Source organism: Oncorhynchus gorbuscha, linkage group LG02 (genome assembly GCF_021184085.1).
Source record: "Oncorhynchus gorbuscha isolate QuinsamMale2020 ecotype Even-year linkage group LG02, OgorEven_v1.0, whole genome shotgun sequence".
Lineage (NCBI taxonomy): Eukaryota > Metazoa > Chordata > Actinopteri > Salmoniformes > Salmonidae > Oncorhynchus > Oncorhynchus gorbuscha.
Window position 1 is genome coordinate 101,811,544 of NC_060174.1, and position 17,354 is coordinate 101,828,897.

The following is a 17,354-nucleotide window of genomic DNA, read 5'->3' on the forward strand; positions in this document are numbered from 1 at the left end:
GACCAGTGTTTCATCCTGATCGACACTGACCCCCTCTGGATCTAGGGGAGGCCTACTAGTTAAACCATCATGCATCAGTGTGTTCTCTACATCGAAAGGTGCACAATGATTCATAATCAGTGCAAGCTGAGAGTGATTGATCTCTAACGTTACAGGGAGATCAACTAATGCATGTGGAGCGATTAGAAATGTAACAGTCACTTATTTTACTGTTACTATAGTGTTGAAATGAGGCAAGGGCAAGTAACAGAACTGACCAGGGTTTGAAGAGAAAGCATATTTTTATTTTATGTTTATTTCACCTTTATTTAACCAGGTAGGTTAGTTATTTCACCTTTATTTAACCAGGTAGGTTAGTTATTTCACCTTTATTTAACCAGGTAGGTTAGTTATTTCACCTTTATTTAACCAGGTAGGTTAGTTATTTCACCTTTAATTAACCAGGTAGGTTAGTTATTTCACCTTTATTTAACCAGGTAGGTTAGTTATTTCACCTTTATTTAACCAGGTAGGTTAGTTATTTCACCTTTATTTAACCAGGTAGGTTAGTTATTTCACCTTTATTTAACCAGGTAGGTTAGTTATTTCACCTTTATTTAACCAGGTAGGTTAGTTATTTCACCTTTATTTAACCAGGTAGGTTAGTTATTTCACCTTTATTTAACCAGGTAGGTTAGTTATTTCACCTTTATTTAACCAGGTAGGTTAGTTATTTCACCTTTATTTAACCAGGTAGGTTAGTTATTTCACCTTTATTTAACCAGGTAGGTTAGTTATTTCACCTTTAATTAACCAGGTAGGTTAGTTATTTCACCTTTATTTAACCAGGTAGGTTAGTTATTTCACCTTTAATTTAACCAGGTAGGTTAGTTATTTCACCTTTATTTAACCAGGTACGTTAGTTGAGAACAAGTTCTCATTTACAACTGCGACCTGGCCAAGATAAAGCAAAACAGTGCGACACAAACAACAACACAGAGTTACACATGGAGTAAACAACAACACAGAGTTACACATGGAGTAAACAAGTGTACAGTCAATAACACAATAGAAAAAAAGAAAGTCTATATATAGTGTGTGCAAATGACATGAGGAGGTAAGGCAACAAAATAGGCCATGGTAGCAAAGTAATTACAATTTACAGATTAACACTGGAGTGATAAATGAGCAGATGATGATGATGTGCAAGTAGAAATACTGGTGTGAAAAAGAGCAGAAAGGTAAATAAAAACAATAAAGTAGGTAGATTGAATGAGCTATTTACAGATAGATATCATCTAAATGGTTAGTGCAATCTGGAATCCTTGGGACGTCCCTATCCTAAACCTTAACCCTAACCCTTAACCCCTACCCTAACCATAACTGTGACCCTAACCCTAACCTTAACCCCTACCCTAACCATAACTGCGACCCTAACCCTAACCTTAACCCCTACCCTAACCTTAACCCCTACCCTAACCATAACTGCGACCCTAACCCTAACCCTAACCCCCTAACCCTAACCCTAACCCTAACCATAACTGCGACCCTAACCCTAACCTTAACCCCTACCCTAACCTTAACCCCTACCCTAACCTTAACCCTAACCCTAACTACGACCCTAACCCTAACCTTAACCCCTACCCTAACCTTAACCCCTACCCTAACCATAACTGTGACCATAACCCTAACCTTAACCCCTACCCTAACCTTAACCCCTACCCTAACCATAACTGTGACCCTAACCCTAACCCTAACCTTAACCCCTACCCTAACCTTAACCAATACCCTAACCCTCATCTTAACCATTTTACATGTCAACTTCAATGGGGTAGGAATGTCCCAAGGATCTCCGATAGCAATGACTGTATTTAAATGACCACTAGATGCAGTGTTGCCAACTATATTTAGCGAGTATTCAGACCCCTCTAACAACACATTTTCAAAAAAGCGAATAGCGACAAATCTAGTGACTTTTTCTGTTGTTATTGGAGACTTTTGTAAGAAGTCCTTCTTACTCTTCTCAACGAGCACTCACAGGCGGCCCAGTCCTCGTGCAGCAGTCCGCATGCTGGAAGCCATGTAATAATTATTTAAATATTGATGAGGAAAAACTGTAGGTTGCCCAAATCTTGGAGTTTAATAGACATATTTATTTTACAATCTTCTCTTTTTAGTCATACATGTGGCTAGGACTTAGGAAGCCCAGTAAGTATCCTAAGCTTAACTCTACATTAACTATTTTTTAGGTTCTGATAATTACAAAAAGGCACATTTGCATACTACCTGGGAGGACCGTTTCCATGTCACTCAGACACCCACATGTAGGCCTATCCTTCCTGCCAATGAAACGTAGCAGACAACCTCGTTCCTCTTAAATTGAGTTGTGTAAAAAGCATGTTGGACCACTGCTCGGCGCTCGCGTACCATTTCGGTCCTTCGCTCCATCCTGCCACTGCGCTCAGATCCGGTCATCCGAAAAGCTTCTACTCACCAGAGCGCATTGACAGCAGCGATGTACAAGTAGCCTACTACCATCGAAAGCGCAGCCTCGTTACTGTATTCCTCAGAAGAAAGGATGCGTTGACGATGGAACAAGACAGAGCAGCTCTGTAGTAGCCTACTGTACAACAATTCCAATCCGGATTTACATTAAATCCCCAACTGTCTCTACCAGAGCATTGTTGTAATCCGCTTCTTAACAGAGGGACCACCCCGTCTTTTCCAATCAGGTTTCAGATTGATTCTTCACCTTGCTTAGAGAGGATAGGCACCCTGGACTGTATTCGGAGCTGAGAGAAGGCTGAGGAGTTTGGAGCTGCTGTGAGCTGAAACCCTAAAAATTAAATATGTCAGCCTCGCTCTAGTATTTTTCATTATTTTTGTTTTATTTTCTACCTATTACACAGCAGGACATGGTGCATATGGCAACTGTATTTATCCAGTAACCTAATAGTTTGAAGGTATCCCTTTTCGAATGCCAACTCAACAATGAACTCTAATGGTAAGTAGCCTATACGTCCTGTTATAATTTGTAATGATGTTTTTCATTACATTCTTTTACCTTTGTAAAGAAAGTGAATTCAGAAAAAGACATTGAACCTTCATACAGGTAAAGGGAAACTTAAGTTACTAAACCTGATTTTGCAGTATTTACTGTGGCAATGAATGTGGTTGTAACCAACTAGAGAATAAGGCTCAGTGGTGCTTTCGGTTGCCTAGTGAGGGGAAGTGGAGGTATGGAATTGTGTTGTAGGGGTTACACTCAGTACTGTAACACCTGCACATTCTAAATGACCCTCACATACTCTCTCTCTCTCTGTGTCTCTCTCTCTCTTTCTCTCTGTGTCTCTCTCTCTCTTTCTCTCTGTGTCTCTCTCTCTCTTTCTCTCTGTGTCTCTCTCTCTCTCTCTCTCTGTGTCTCTCTCTCTCTTTCTCTCTGTGTCTCTCTCTCTCTTTCTCTCTGTGTCTCTCTCTCTCTTTCTCTCTGTGTCTCTCTCTCTCTTTCTCTTTGTGTCTCTCTCTCTTTCTCTCTGTGTCTCTCTCTCTTTCTCTCTGTGTCTCTCTCTCTCTTTCTCTCTGTGTCTCTCTCTCTCTTTCTCTCTGTGTCTCTCTCTCTCTTTCTCTCTGTGTCTCTCTCTCTCTTTCTCTCTGTGTCTCTCTCTCTCTCTTTCTCTCTGTGTCTCTCTCTCTCTTTCTCTCTGTGTCTCTCTCTCTCTTTCTCTCTGTGTCTCTCTCTCTCTTTCTCTCTGTGTCTCTCTTTCTCTCTGTGTCTCTCTCTCTCTCTTTCTCTCTGTGTCTCTCTCTCTCTCTTTCTCTCTGTCTCTCTCTCTCTTTCTCTCTGTGTATCTCTCTCTCTTTCTCTCTGTGTCTCTCTCTCTCTTTCTCTCTGTGTCTCTCTCTCTCTTTCTCTCTGTGTCTCTCTCTCTCTCTTTCTCTCTGTGTGTCTCTCTCTATCTCTCTCTTTCACTCTCTCTTTCTCTCGCTCTTTCTTTCTCTCTCTCTATCTCTGTCTCTGTGTGTCTCTCTCGATCTTTCTCTTTCACTCTCTCTCTCTTTCTTGCTCTCTCTCTCACATGTACACAGACAAACCCACTCAATCAGTTCAATTGTTTATTTGTATATTTCACATCATCTTACTCAGGTTGATTTGTCTCAAAGTGCTTCAGTGTGCTGGACTGTGGGGTGGGACAAGGTGTAGCCATATCCTATGATTGACCTACTTGACACTGAGATTCATCTTGGGAGAGATTCCTCGCAATTCCGAATGGAGGGGGGTGGTTTTAGTGGTGGAATTATCATCAACAAGCCATGCAGGTTTAGTAAGACCCTCCTACATCCAAATCAACAGCAGGGAACCGGCTTGGGATGGTTTAACCTCTGTCAGACGGCTTGGGATGGTTTAACCTCTAGCAGACGGCTTGGGATGGTTTAACCTCTGTCAGACTGCTTTCAATGGTTTAACCTCTAGCAGACGGCTTGGGATGGTTTAACCTCTAGCAGACGGCTTGGGATGGTTTAACCTCTAGCAGACGGCTTGGGATGGTTTAACCTCTAGCAGACGGCTTGGTATGGTTTAACCTCTAGCAGACGGCTTGGGATGGTTTAACCTCTAGCAGACGGCTTGGGATGGTTTAACCTCTAGCAGACGGCTTGGGATGGTTTAACCTCTAGCAGACGGCTTGGGATGGTTTAACCTCTAGCAGACGGCTTGGGATGGTTTAACCTCTAGCAGACGGCTTGGGATGGTTTAACCTCTAGCAGACGGCTTGGGATGGTTTAACCTCTAGCAGACGGCTTGGGATGGTTTAACCTCTAGCAGACGGCTTGGGATGGTTTAACATCTAGCAGACGGCTTGGGATGGTTTAACCTCTAGCAGACGGCTTGGGATGGTTTAACCTCTAGCAGACGGCTTGGGATGGTTTAACCTCAGGCAGGCTTTGGGGTGAATTAACATTCCTTCAATCAATCAATCAGTCATTGATGGGTGGGGTATGATATTGGTTTGTGTTTATTCATTGATCTCAGTGTTAATGAGTGCGCTTTCTGGTCTGGGATTTGTCCGTGCAAATATTACGCAGAATGCCTTGAGGAAAATTGATGGAACACTACAAAGACACATTTTGAATGTGAATCATTTCTCATTGTTAGTAACGATCTCCTGCCTCTACATAACTGTTGCCTGTAAATTCACAATATAACTTTAGCATTTACAGATATTTCTAGTAACATCTTTCTAGCATTTACTCGGATCTATGAATGATTGTGTGTTGTGTTCTCTTGACAGCGTATAATAGATTATAGATTCAATCTCCTGTGTTCCCCCTGCTGGAGAAAATTTCATCATCCCAAAAATATTGTTCTCTGGTGCTGTGGTGAAATGGAAGCCAAACAAGAGGATTAAGCAGCGCTCCTGCAGTCTAGTCCTGGCCTGGTCTGACTGACTGGCTGACTGACTGGGTGCTGCAGCCTAGTCCTGGCCTGGTCTGACTGACTGGCTGACTGACTGGTTGCTGCAGCCTAGTCCTGGCCTGGTCTGACTGACTGGTTGCTGCAGCCTAGTCCTGGCCTGGTCTGACTGACTGGCTGACTGACTGGTTGCTGCAGCCTAGTCCTGGCCTGGTCTGACTGACTGGCTGACTGACTGGTTGCTGCAGCCTAGTCCTGGTCTGGTCTGACTGACTGGCTGACTGACTGGTTGCTGCAGCCTAGTCCTGGCCTGGTCTGACTGACTGGCTGACTGACTGGTTAATGCAGCATAGTCCTGGCCTGGTCTGACTGACTGGCTGACTGACTGGTTGCTGCAGCCTAGTGCTGGCCTGGTCTGTCTGACTGGCTGACTGACTGGTTGCTGCAGCCTAGTGCTGGCCTGGTCTGTCTGACTGACTGACTGGTTGCTGCGCCCTAGTGCTGGCCTGGTCTGACTGACTGGCTGACTGACTGGTTGCTGCAGCCTAGTGCTGGCCTGGTCTGTCTGACTGACTGGTTGCTGCAGCCTAGTGCTGGCCTGGTCTGTCTGACTGACTGACTGGTTGCTGCGCCCTAGTGCTGGCCTGGTCTGACTGGTTGCTGTAGCCTAGTGCTGGCCTGGTCTGACTGACTGGTAATCCAGCAGGTTGCTGTTGCAGCTAGCACGTGCCCCTGCGCCTCATTTACAATCGCTCTATTTTGGCCCAATGTCATCTCTGGAATTATTTTGGTGTGCAGCTGACAAGCAAAAAGAGAGTGTCTTTGCGTCTGTGCCACCTCTACCACATATACACCTGGTAATGTTATCATTCAGCAAAGCAGGTGGTTAGAGTAAGCCACTGCCAGGGCTGTACTCTAGCAAAGTGTATGACCTCAATATCAATGTGCATATATGGATATATGTTCCACGTCAGCTGTAGCCAGCTGTTTTAGGCCAGTCTCTCGGTTGATCATCTTTTTCTATGATTCCAAGGGTCCTTAAAAAAATAGAAAAAACACAGAAAAGTTCCACATTAACAGCATTTCTTAGACATGACTATTATCCCAATTGTAACGTAATACGCCGGGAGTCAGGAAGCAGGTGCAGAAGGTGAATTTAATAAAGAAATGATACAGATGAACAAACATGAGAAGCGTACAGAACGTGAGAGAAAACAATACTACCTAATGACTGCCGTCAACTGAGGGGCTAAATGCGTAATGTGCGTAATGATGGGGAGCAGGTGTGCGTAATGATGGGGAGCAGGTGTGTGCGTAATGATGGGGAGCAGGTGTGTGCGTAATGATGGGGAGCAGGTGTGTGCGTAATGATGGGGAGCAGGTGTGTGCGTAATGATGGGGAGCAGGTGTGTGCGTAATGATGGGGAGCAGGTGTGTGCGTAATGATGGGGAGCAGGTGTGTGCGTAATGATGGGGAGCAGGTGTGTGCGTAATGATGGGGAGCAGGTGTACGTAATGATGGGGAGCAGGTGTGCGTAATGATGGGGAGCAGGTGTGCGTAATGATGGGTAGCAGGTGTGCGTAATGATGGGGAGCAGGTGTGCGTAATGATGGGGAGCAGGTGTGCGTAAAGATAGGGCCTGTGGTTAGTAGACCGGTCGACGTCGAGCGCCGGAGGAAGGGAGCAGGAGTAGGCGTGACACCGTGTCTGATGGGATTATGTAAAACTGCTTTTTCATAGAAAGCTGTCTCCATTGGTGGTCAGTCCCTTTGGTGTGGTAATAACAAACGTGTTAAAAGCACACCAGTAGCTGCTAATAGCCTGCTATTCATAATATCAGTCATGCTTGTCCAGACCAGGGTGGGGGTAATAACGACGCGCCACTCTTTAACCACACTGACTGGGATTTTATTTTAGTTCTGTTAAGCATTAGTAAGGCAAATAATGGAGTGATGCATCATGTTTGACGCCGATAGCTAGCCCTGATCTCTCTGAATGGGCATGCAATGTCATCCCAGACTGCACATTACATTATGACACACTTCAGAGGGGGCCACAAACTGCTCACTGTGTACAGTAAGTATGCTGCCCTCCCCCTGCCCATTTCTCTTTCTCTCTCTCCATCTCTCTCTATATCTCTCTCCCTTCTTTCTTTCACAACACATATCAACACCATCATCCCAGACGAGTGTCTTTCCGTCTGTGACCTAGACCCACTCCAATTCGCATTCCGCCCCAACAGATCCACAGATGACACCATCTCAATTGCACTTCCGACTGCCCTCTCCCACTTGGACAAGAGGGGAAATAACTATGTGAGAATGCTGTTTATGGACTACAGCTCAGTGTTCAACAGCACAGTCCCCTCCAAGCTCATCACCAAGCTAGGGATCCTTGGACTGAACCCCTCCCTCTGCAACTGGGTCCTGGACTGCATTACGGGCCGTCCCCAGGTGGTGAGGGTAGGCAACAACACTTCCACCACGCTGACCCTCAACACGGGGTCCCCTCAGGGTGTGTGCTTACTACCCTCCTGTAGTCCCTTTTCACTCACGACTGCGTGGCCACGCACGACTCCAACACCATCATCAAGTTTGCTGGCGAAGCAATGGCTGTAGGCCTGATCACTCACGGCGATGAGTCAGCATACAGGGAGGAGGTCATAGACTTAGCAGTGTGTTTCCAGGATAGCAACCTCTCCCTCAACATTAGTAAGACCAAGGAGCTGATCGTGGACTACAGGAGAAAGAGGGGAGAGAACGCCCCGATCCACATCGACGGGGCTGTTGTGGAGCAGGTCGAGAGCTTCAAGTTCCTTGGCGTCCACATGACTAAGGACCTAACATGGCCCACACATACACGCACAGTCGTGAAGAGGGTACGACAGCGCCTTTTCACCAGCAGGAGGCTGAAAAGATTTGGTATGGACCCTTGGATCCTTTAAAAGTTCTACAGCTGCACCATCAAGAGCATCCTGACTGGCTGCATTACCGCTTTGTATGGCAAATACACCGCCCTTAACCGCAAATCGCTACAGAGGGTGGTGTGGACAGCCCAGTACATCACTGGGGCTGAGCTTCCTGCAATCCAGGATCTCTACCAAAGAATCCAAGCCATAGACTATTCACTCTGCTACCGTCCGGCAAACAGTACCGGAGCAATGGCTTTCGGACATACAGGCTCTGAGACAGCTCCTACCCCCAACCAATAAGACTGCTAAACAGCCAGACTGGTAAATATCCAATTAATGGTACCCTATCTATCTACACTGACTCTACGAACACTCACTAGACTAAATACACACTATATACACACTCACTAGACTCTATATACACACTATCTACACACTCACTAGACTATATATACACACTATCTACACACTCACTAGACTATATATACACACTATATACACACTATCTACACACTCACTAGACTAAATATACACCATATACACACTCACTAGACTAAATACACACTATATACACACTCACTAGACTCTATATACACACTATCTACACACTCACTAGACTAAATATACACCATATACACACTCACTAGACTAAATACACACTATATACACACTCACTAGACTATATATACACACTATATAAATACTCTCAAAACTATATAGTTGAAGTCGGAAGTTTACGTACGCCTTATTCAATTACGTTTAAGCTCAGTTTTTCACATTTCCTGACGTTTAATCCTAGTAAAAATTCCCTGTCTTAGGTCAGTTAGGATAATCACTTTATTTTAAGAATGTGAAATGTCAGAATAATAGTTGAGAGTGATTTATTTCAGCTTTTATTTATCACATTCCAGTGGGTCAGAAGTTTACATACACTCAATTAGTATTTAAACACATTTTTTTACCCCCTTTTCTCCCCAATTTCACATTGATCCGGTACTCCCTGTATATAGCTCCACATTGATCCGGTACTCCCTGTATATAGCTCCACATTGATCTGGTACTCCCTGTATATAGCTCCACATTGATCTGGTACTGGTACTCCCTGTATATAGCTCCACATTGATCTGGTACTGGTACTCCCTGTAAATAGCTCCACATTGATCTGGTACTCCCTGTATATAGCTCCACATTGATCTGGTACTGGTACTCCCTGTATATAGCTCCACATTGATCTGGTACTCCCTGTATATAGCTCCACATTGATCTGGTACTGGTACTCCCTGTAAATAGCTCCACATTGATCTGGTACTCCCTGTATATAGCTCCACATTGATCTGGTACTGGTACTCCCTGTAAATAGCTCCACATTGATCTGGTACTCCCTGTATATAGCTCCACATTGATCTGGTACTGGTACTCCCTGTATATAGCTCCACATTGATCTGGTACTCCCTATATATAGCTCCACATTGATCTGGTACTCCCTGTATATAGCTCCACATTGATCTGGTACTGGTACTTCCTGTATACAGCTCCACATTGATCTGGTACTGGTACTCCCTGTATACAGCTCCACATTGATCTGATACTGGTACTCCCTGTATATAGCTCCACATTGATCTGGTACTCCCTGTATATAGCTCCACATTGATCTGGTACTGGTACTGCCTGTATATAGCTCCACATTGATCTGGTACTCCCTGTATATAGCTCCACATTCATCTGGTACTCCCTGTATATAGCTCCACATTGATCTGGTACTCCCTGTATATAGCTCCACATTGATCTGGTACTGGTACTCCCTGTATACAGCTCCACATTGATCTGGTACTGGTACTCCCTGTATATAGCTCCACATTGATCTGGTACTTCCTGTATACAGCTCCACATTGATCTGGTACTGGTACTCCCTGTATACAGCTCCACATTGATCTGATACTGGTACTCCCTGTATATAGCTCCACATTGATCTGTTACTCCCTGTATATAGCTCCACATTGATCTGGTACTCCCTGTATATAGCTCCACATTCATCTGGTACTCCCTGTATATAGCTCCACATTGATCTGGTACTCCCTGTATATAGCTCCACATTCATCTGGTACTCCCTGTATATAGCTCCACATTGATCTGGTACTCCCTGTAAATAGCTCCACATTGATCTGGTACTCCCTGTATATAGCTCCACATTGATCTGGTACTGGTACTCCCTGTATATAGCTCCACATTGATCTGGTACTCCCTATATATAGCTCCACATTGATCTGGTACTCCCTGTATATAGCTCCACATTGATCTGGTACTGGTACTTCCTGTATACAGCTCCACATTGATCTGGTACTGGTACTCCCTGTATACAGCTCCACATTGATCTGATACTGGTACTCCCTGTATATAGCTCCACATTGATCTGGTACTCCCTGTATATAGCTCCACATTGATCTGGTACTGGTACTGCCTGTATATAGCTCCACATTGATCTGGTACTCCCTGTATATAGCTCCACATTCATCTGGTACTCCCTGTATATAGCTCCACATTGATCTGGTACTCCCTGTATATAGCTCCACATTGATCTGGTACTGGTACTCCCTGTATACAGCTCCACATTGATCTGGTACTGGTACTCCCTGTATATAGCTCCACATTGATCTGGTACTTCCTGTATACAGCTCCACATTGATCTGGTACTGGTACTCCCTGTATACAGCTCCACATTGATCTGATACTGGTACTCCCTGTATATAGCTCCACATTGATCTGTTACTCCCTGTATATAGCTCCACATTGATCTGGTACTCCCTGTATATAGCTCCACATTCATCTGGTACTCCCTGTATATAGCTCCACATTGATCTGGTACTCCCTGTATATAGCTCCACATTCATCTGGTACTCCCTGTATATAGCTCCACATTGATCTGGTACTCCCTGTATATAGCTCCAAATTGATCTGGTACTCCCTGTATATAGCTCCAAATTGATCTGGTACTCCCTGTATAAAGCACCAAATTGATCTGGTACTCCCTGTATATAGCTCCACATTGATCTGGTACTCCCTGTATATAGCTCCACATTGATCTGGTACTCCCTGTATATAGCTCCACATTGATCTGGTACTGGTACTTCCTGTATACAGCTCCACATTGATCTGGTACTGGTACTCCCTGTATACAGCTCCACATTGATCTGATACTGGTACTCCCTGTATATAGCTCCACATTGATCTGTTACTCCCTGTATATAGCTCCACATTGATCTGGTACTCCCTGTATATAGCTCCACATTGATCTGGTACTGGTACTTCCTGTATACAGCTCCACATTGATCTGGTACTGGTACTCCCTGTATACAGCTCCACATTGATCTGATACTGGTACTCCCTGTATATAGCTCCACATTCATCTGGTACTCCCTGTATATAGCTCCACATTGATCTGGTACTCCCTGTATATGTCATGTTTTGTCATTTATTATCTTGTCTTGTCCCTGTGCTTCCCATTCTATTCGTTTCCCTCTGCTGGTCTTATTAGGTTCTTTCCCTCTTTCTATCCCTCTCTCTCCCCCTCCCTCTCTCACTCTCTCGCTCTCTCTTCTCTCTATCGTTCCGTTCCTGCTCCCAGCTGTTCCTATTCCCCTAATCAATCATTTAGTCTTCCCACACCTGTTCCCGATCCTTTCCCCTGATTAGAGTCCCTATTTCTTCCTTTGTGTTCCGTTCCTGTCCTGTCGGTTCCTTGTCTAGAATTCACCGTGCTGTGTTTGTGTATCGCCCTGTCGTGTCGTGTTTTCCTCAGATGCTGCGTGGTGAGCAGGTGTCTGAGTCTGTCTGGTTCAAGTGCCTTCCCGAGGCAACCTGCTGTTCACCTGCTGTTCAAGATCGAGTCTCCAGTTTGTCCTCGTCATTTCGAGTGAAAGTTGTGTTTTTTTGTTTGTATTTACTTTACTGGATTAAAGACTCTGTTTTCGCCAAGTCGCTTTTGGGTCCTCTTTCACCTGCATGACAGAAGGAACCGACCAAGGAATGGACCCAGCGACTTCAGACGCTCGTTACACTGCCGTCGAGATCCAAGGAGCCATGCTCGGCAGACACGAGCAGGAATTGTCTGCTGCTCGCCATGCCGTGGAGAACCTGGCCGCTCAGGTTTCCGACCTCTCTGGACAGTTCCAGAGTCTACGTCTCGTGCCACCTGTTACTTCCTGGCCTGCCGAGCCTCCAGAACCTAGGGTTAATAACCCACCTTGCTACTCCGGGCAGCCCACTGAGTGCCGCTCCTTTCTCACGCAGTGTGAGATTGTGTTCTCTCTCCAACCCAACACATACTCTAGAGAGAGAGCTCGGGTTGCTTACGTCATTTCACTCCTTACTGGCCGGGCTCGAGAATGGGGCACAGCTATCTGGGAGGCAAGGGCTGATTGCTCTAACAAGTTCCAGAACTTTAAAGAGGAGATGATTCGGGTTTTTGACCGTTCAGTTTTTGGTAGGGAGGCTTCTAGGGCCCTGGCTTCCTTATGCCAAGGTGAACGGTCCATAACGGATTATTCTATTGAGTTTCGCACTCTTGCTGCCTCTAGTGAGTGGAACGAGCCGGCGCTGCTCGCTCGTTTTCTGGAGGGACTCCACGCAGTGGTTAAGGATGAGATTCTCTCCCGGGAGGTTCCTTCAGATGTGGACTCTTTGATTGCTCTCGCCATCCGCATAGAACGACGGGTAGATCTTCGTCACCGGGCTCGTGGAAGAGAGCTCGCATCAACGGTGTTTCCCTGCTCCGCATCGCAACCATCTCCCTCCTCTGGCTCAGAGTCTGAGCCCATGCAGCTGGGAGGGATTCGCATCTCGACTAAGGAGAGGGAACGGAGGATCACCAACCGCCTGTGCCTCTATTGCGGAGTTGCTGGACATTTTGTTAATTCATGTCCAGTAAAAGCCAGAGCTCATCTGTAAGCGGAGGGCTACAGGTGAGCGCAACTACTCAAGTCTCTCCATCAAGATCCTGTACTACTTTGTCGGTCCATCTACGCTGGACCGGTTCGGGTGCTACATGTAGTGCCTTGATAGACTCTGGGGCTGAGGGTTGTTTCATGGACGAAGCATGGGTTCGGAAACATGACATTCCTTTCAGAGAGTTAGAGAGGCCTACGCCCATGTTCGCCTTAGATGGTAGTCATCTTCCCAGTATCAGATTTGAGACACTACCTTTAACCCTCACAGTATCTGGTAACCACAGTGAGACTATTTCTTTTTTGATTTTTCGTTCACCGTTTACACCTGTTGTTTTGGGTCATCCCTGGCTAGTATGTCATAATCCTTCTATTAATTGGTCTAGTAATTCTATCCTATCCTGGAACGTTTCTTGTCATGTGAAGTGTTTAATGTCTGCCATCCCTCCCGTTTCTTCTGTCCCTACTTCTCAGGAGGAACCTGGCGATTTAACAGGAGTGCCTGAGGAATATCATGATCTGCGCACGGTCTTCAGTCGGTCCCGAGCCAACTCCCTTCCTCCTCACCGGTCGTATGATTGTAGTATTGATCTCCTTCCGGGGACCACTCCTCCTCGGGGTAGACTATACTCTCTGTCGGCTCCCGAACGTAAGGCTCTCGAGGATTATTTGTCTGTGTCTCTTGACGCCGGTACCATAGTGCCTTCTTCCTCTCCGGCCGGGGCGGGGTTCTTTTGTTAAGAAGAAGGACGGTACTCTGCGCCCTGCGTGGATTATCGAGGGCTGAATGACATAACGGTTAAGAATCGTTATCCGCTTCCCCTTATGTCATCAGCCTTCGAGATTCTGCAGGGAGCCAGGTGCTTTACTAAGTTGGACCTTCGTAACGCTTACCATCTCGTGCGCATCAGAGAGGGGGACGAGTGGAAAACGGCGTTTAACACTCCGTTAGGGCATTTTGAGTACCGGGTTCTGCCGTTCGGTCTCGCCAATGCGCCAGCTGTTTTTCAGGCATTAGTTAATGATGTTCTGAGAGACATGCTGAACATCTTTGTTTTTGTCTATCTTGACGATATCCTGATTTTTTCTCCGTCACTCGAGATTCATGTTCAGCACGTTCGACGTGTTCTACAGCGCCTTTTAGAGAATTGTCTCTACGTAAAGTCTGAGAAGTGCTCTTTTCATGTCTCCTCCGTTACTTTTCTCGGTTCCGTTATTTCCGCTGAAGGCATTCAGATGGATTCCGCTAAGGTCCAAGCTGTCAGTGATTGGCCCGTTCCAAGGTCACGTGTCGAGTTGCAGCGCTTTTAGGTTTCGCTAATTTCTATCGGCGTTTCATTCGTAATTTCGGTCAAGTTGCTGCCCCTCTCACAGCTCTTACTTCTGTCAAGACGTGTTTTAAGTGGTCCGGTTCCGCCCAGGGAGCTTTTGATCTTCTAAAAGAACGTTTTACGTCCGCTCCTATCCTCGTTACTCCTGACGTCACTAGACAATTCATTGTCGAGGTTGACGCTTCAGAGGTAGGCGTGGGAGCCATTCTATCCCAGCGCTTCCAGTCTGACGATAAGGTTCATCCTTGCGCTTATTTTTCTCATCGCCTGTCGCCATCTGAGCGCAACTATGATGTGGGTAACCGTGAACTGCTCGCCATCCGCTTAGCCCTAGGCGAATGGCGACAGTGGTTGGAGGGGGCGACCGTTCCTTTTGTCGTTTGGACAGACCATAAGAACCTTGAGTACATCCGTTCTGCCAAACGACTTAATGCCCGTCAAGCTCGTTGGGCGTTGTTTTTCGCTCGTTTCGAGTTTGTGATTTCTTACCGTCCGGGTAGCAAGAACACCAAGCCTGATGCCTTATCCCGTCTGTTTAGTTCTTCTGTGGCTTCTACTGATCCCGAGGGGATTCTTCCTTATGGGCGTGTTGTCGGGTTAACAGTCTGGGGAATTGAAAGACAGGTTAAGCAAGCACTCACGCACACTGCGTCGCCGCTTGTCCTAGTAACCTCCTTTTCGTTCCTGTTTCCACTCGTCTGGCTGTTCTTCAGTGGGCTCACTCTGCCAAGTTAGCTGGTCATCCCGGTGTTCGAGGCACTCTTGCGTCTATTCGCCAGCGCTTTTGGTGGCCGACTCAGGAGCGTGACACGCGCCGTTTCGTGGCTGCTTGTTCGGACTGCGCGCAGACTAAGTCGGGTAACTCTCCTCCTGCCGGTCGTCTCAGACCGCTCCCCATTCCTTCTCGACCATGGTCTCACATCGCCTAGACTTCATTACCGGTCTGCCTTTGTCTGCGGGGAAGACTGTGATTCTTACGGTTGTCGATAGGTTCTCTAAGGCGGCACATTTCATTCCCCTCGCTAAACTTCCTTCCGCTAAGGAGACGGCACAAATCATTATCGAGAATGTATTCAGAATTCATGGCCTCCCGTTAGACGCCGTTTCAGACAGAGGCCCGCAATTCACGTCACAGTTTTGGAGGGAGTTCTGTCGTTTGATTGGTGCGTCCGTCAGTCTCTCTTCCGGGTTTCATCCCCAGTCTAACGGTCAAGCAGAGAGGGCCAATCAGACGATTGGTCGCATACTACGCAGCCTTTCTTTCAGAAACCCTGCGTCTTGGGCAGAACAGCTCCCCTGGGCAGAATACGCTCACAATTCGCTTCCTTCGTCTGCTACCGGGTTATCTCCGTTTCAGAGTAGTCTGGGTTACCAGCCTCCTCTGTTCTCATCCCAGCTTGCCGAGTCCAGCGTTCCCTCCGCTCAAGCGTTTGTCCAACGTTGTGAGCGCACCTGGAGGAGGGTGAGGTCTGCACTTTGCCGTTACAGGGCACAGACTGTGAGCCGCCAATAAACGCAGGATTAAGAGTCCAAGGTATTGTTGCGGCCAGAGAGTGTGGCTTTCCACTCGCAACCTTCCTCTTACGACAGCTTCTCGTAAGTTGACTCCGCGGTTCATTGGTCCGTTCCGTGTCTCCCAGGTCGTCAATCCTGTCGCTGTGCGACTGCTTCTTCCGCGACATCTTCGTCGCGTCCATCCTGTCTTCCATGTCTCCTGTGTTAAGCCCTTTCTTCGCACCCCCGTTCGTCTTCCCTCCCCCTCCCGTCCTTGTCGAGAGCGCACCTATTTACAAGGTACATAAGATCATGGACATGCGTTCTCGGGGACGGGGTCACCAATACTTAGTGGATTGGGAGGGTTACGGTCCTGAGGAGAGGAGTTGGGTTCCGTCTCGGGACGTGCTGGACCGTTCACTCATTGATGATTTCCTCCGTTGCCGCCAGGATTCCTCCTCGAGTGCGCCAGGAGGCGCTCGGTGAGTGGGGGGTACTGTCATGTTTTGTCATTTATTATCTTGTCTTGTCCCTGTGCTTCCCATTCTATTCGTTTCCCTCTGCTGGTCTTATTAGGTTCTTTCCCTCTTTCTATCCCTCTCTCTCCCCTCCCTCTCTCACTCTCTCGCTCTCTCTTCTCTCTATCGTTCCGTTCCTGCTCCCAGCTGTTCCTATTCCCTAATCAATCATTTAGTCTTCCCACACCTGTTCCCGATCCTTTCCCCTGATTAGAGTCCCTATTTCTTCCTTTGTGTTCCGTTCCTGTCCTGTCGGTTCCTTGTCTAGAATTCACCGTGCTGTGTTTGTGTATCGCCCTGTCGTGTCGTGTTTTCCTCAGATGCTGCGTGGTGAGCAGGTGTCTGAGTCTGTCTGGTTCAAGTGCCTTCCCGAGGCAACCTGCTGTTCACCTGCTGTTCAAGATCGAGTCTCCAGTTTGTCCTCGTCATTTCGAGTGAAAGTTGTGTTTTTTTTGTTTGTATTTACTTTACTGGATTAAAGACTCTGTTTTCGCCAAGTCGCTTTTGGGTCCTCTTTCACCTGCATGACAGTATATAGCTCCACATTGATCTGGTACTGGTACTCCCTGTATATAGCTCCACATTGATCTGGTACTCCCTGTATATAGCTCCACATTGATCTGGTACTGGTACTCCCTGTATATAGCTCCACATTGATCTGGTACTCCCTGTATATAGCCCCGCATTGATCTGGTACTGGTACTCCCTGTATATAGCTCCACATTGATCTGGTACTCCCTGTATATAGCTCCACATTGATCTGGTACTCC

The 17,354-nt window shown here is 46.6% G+C and overlaps 1 protein-coding gene across 1 annotated transcript in view; it reads left to right on the plus strand.

The window, feature by feature from the left end:
* Positions 1-2,422: 2,422 nt before the first annotated feature.
* Positions 2,423-17,354, plus strand: part of LOC124014331 (actin-binding LIM protein 3-like) — a gene marked incomplete in the record, with an annotated part of 248,175 nt that continues 233,243 nt past the window's right edge. The window contains 1 exon segment of the mRNA XM_046329191.1: positions 2,423-2,882.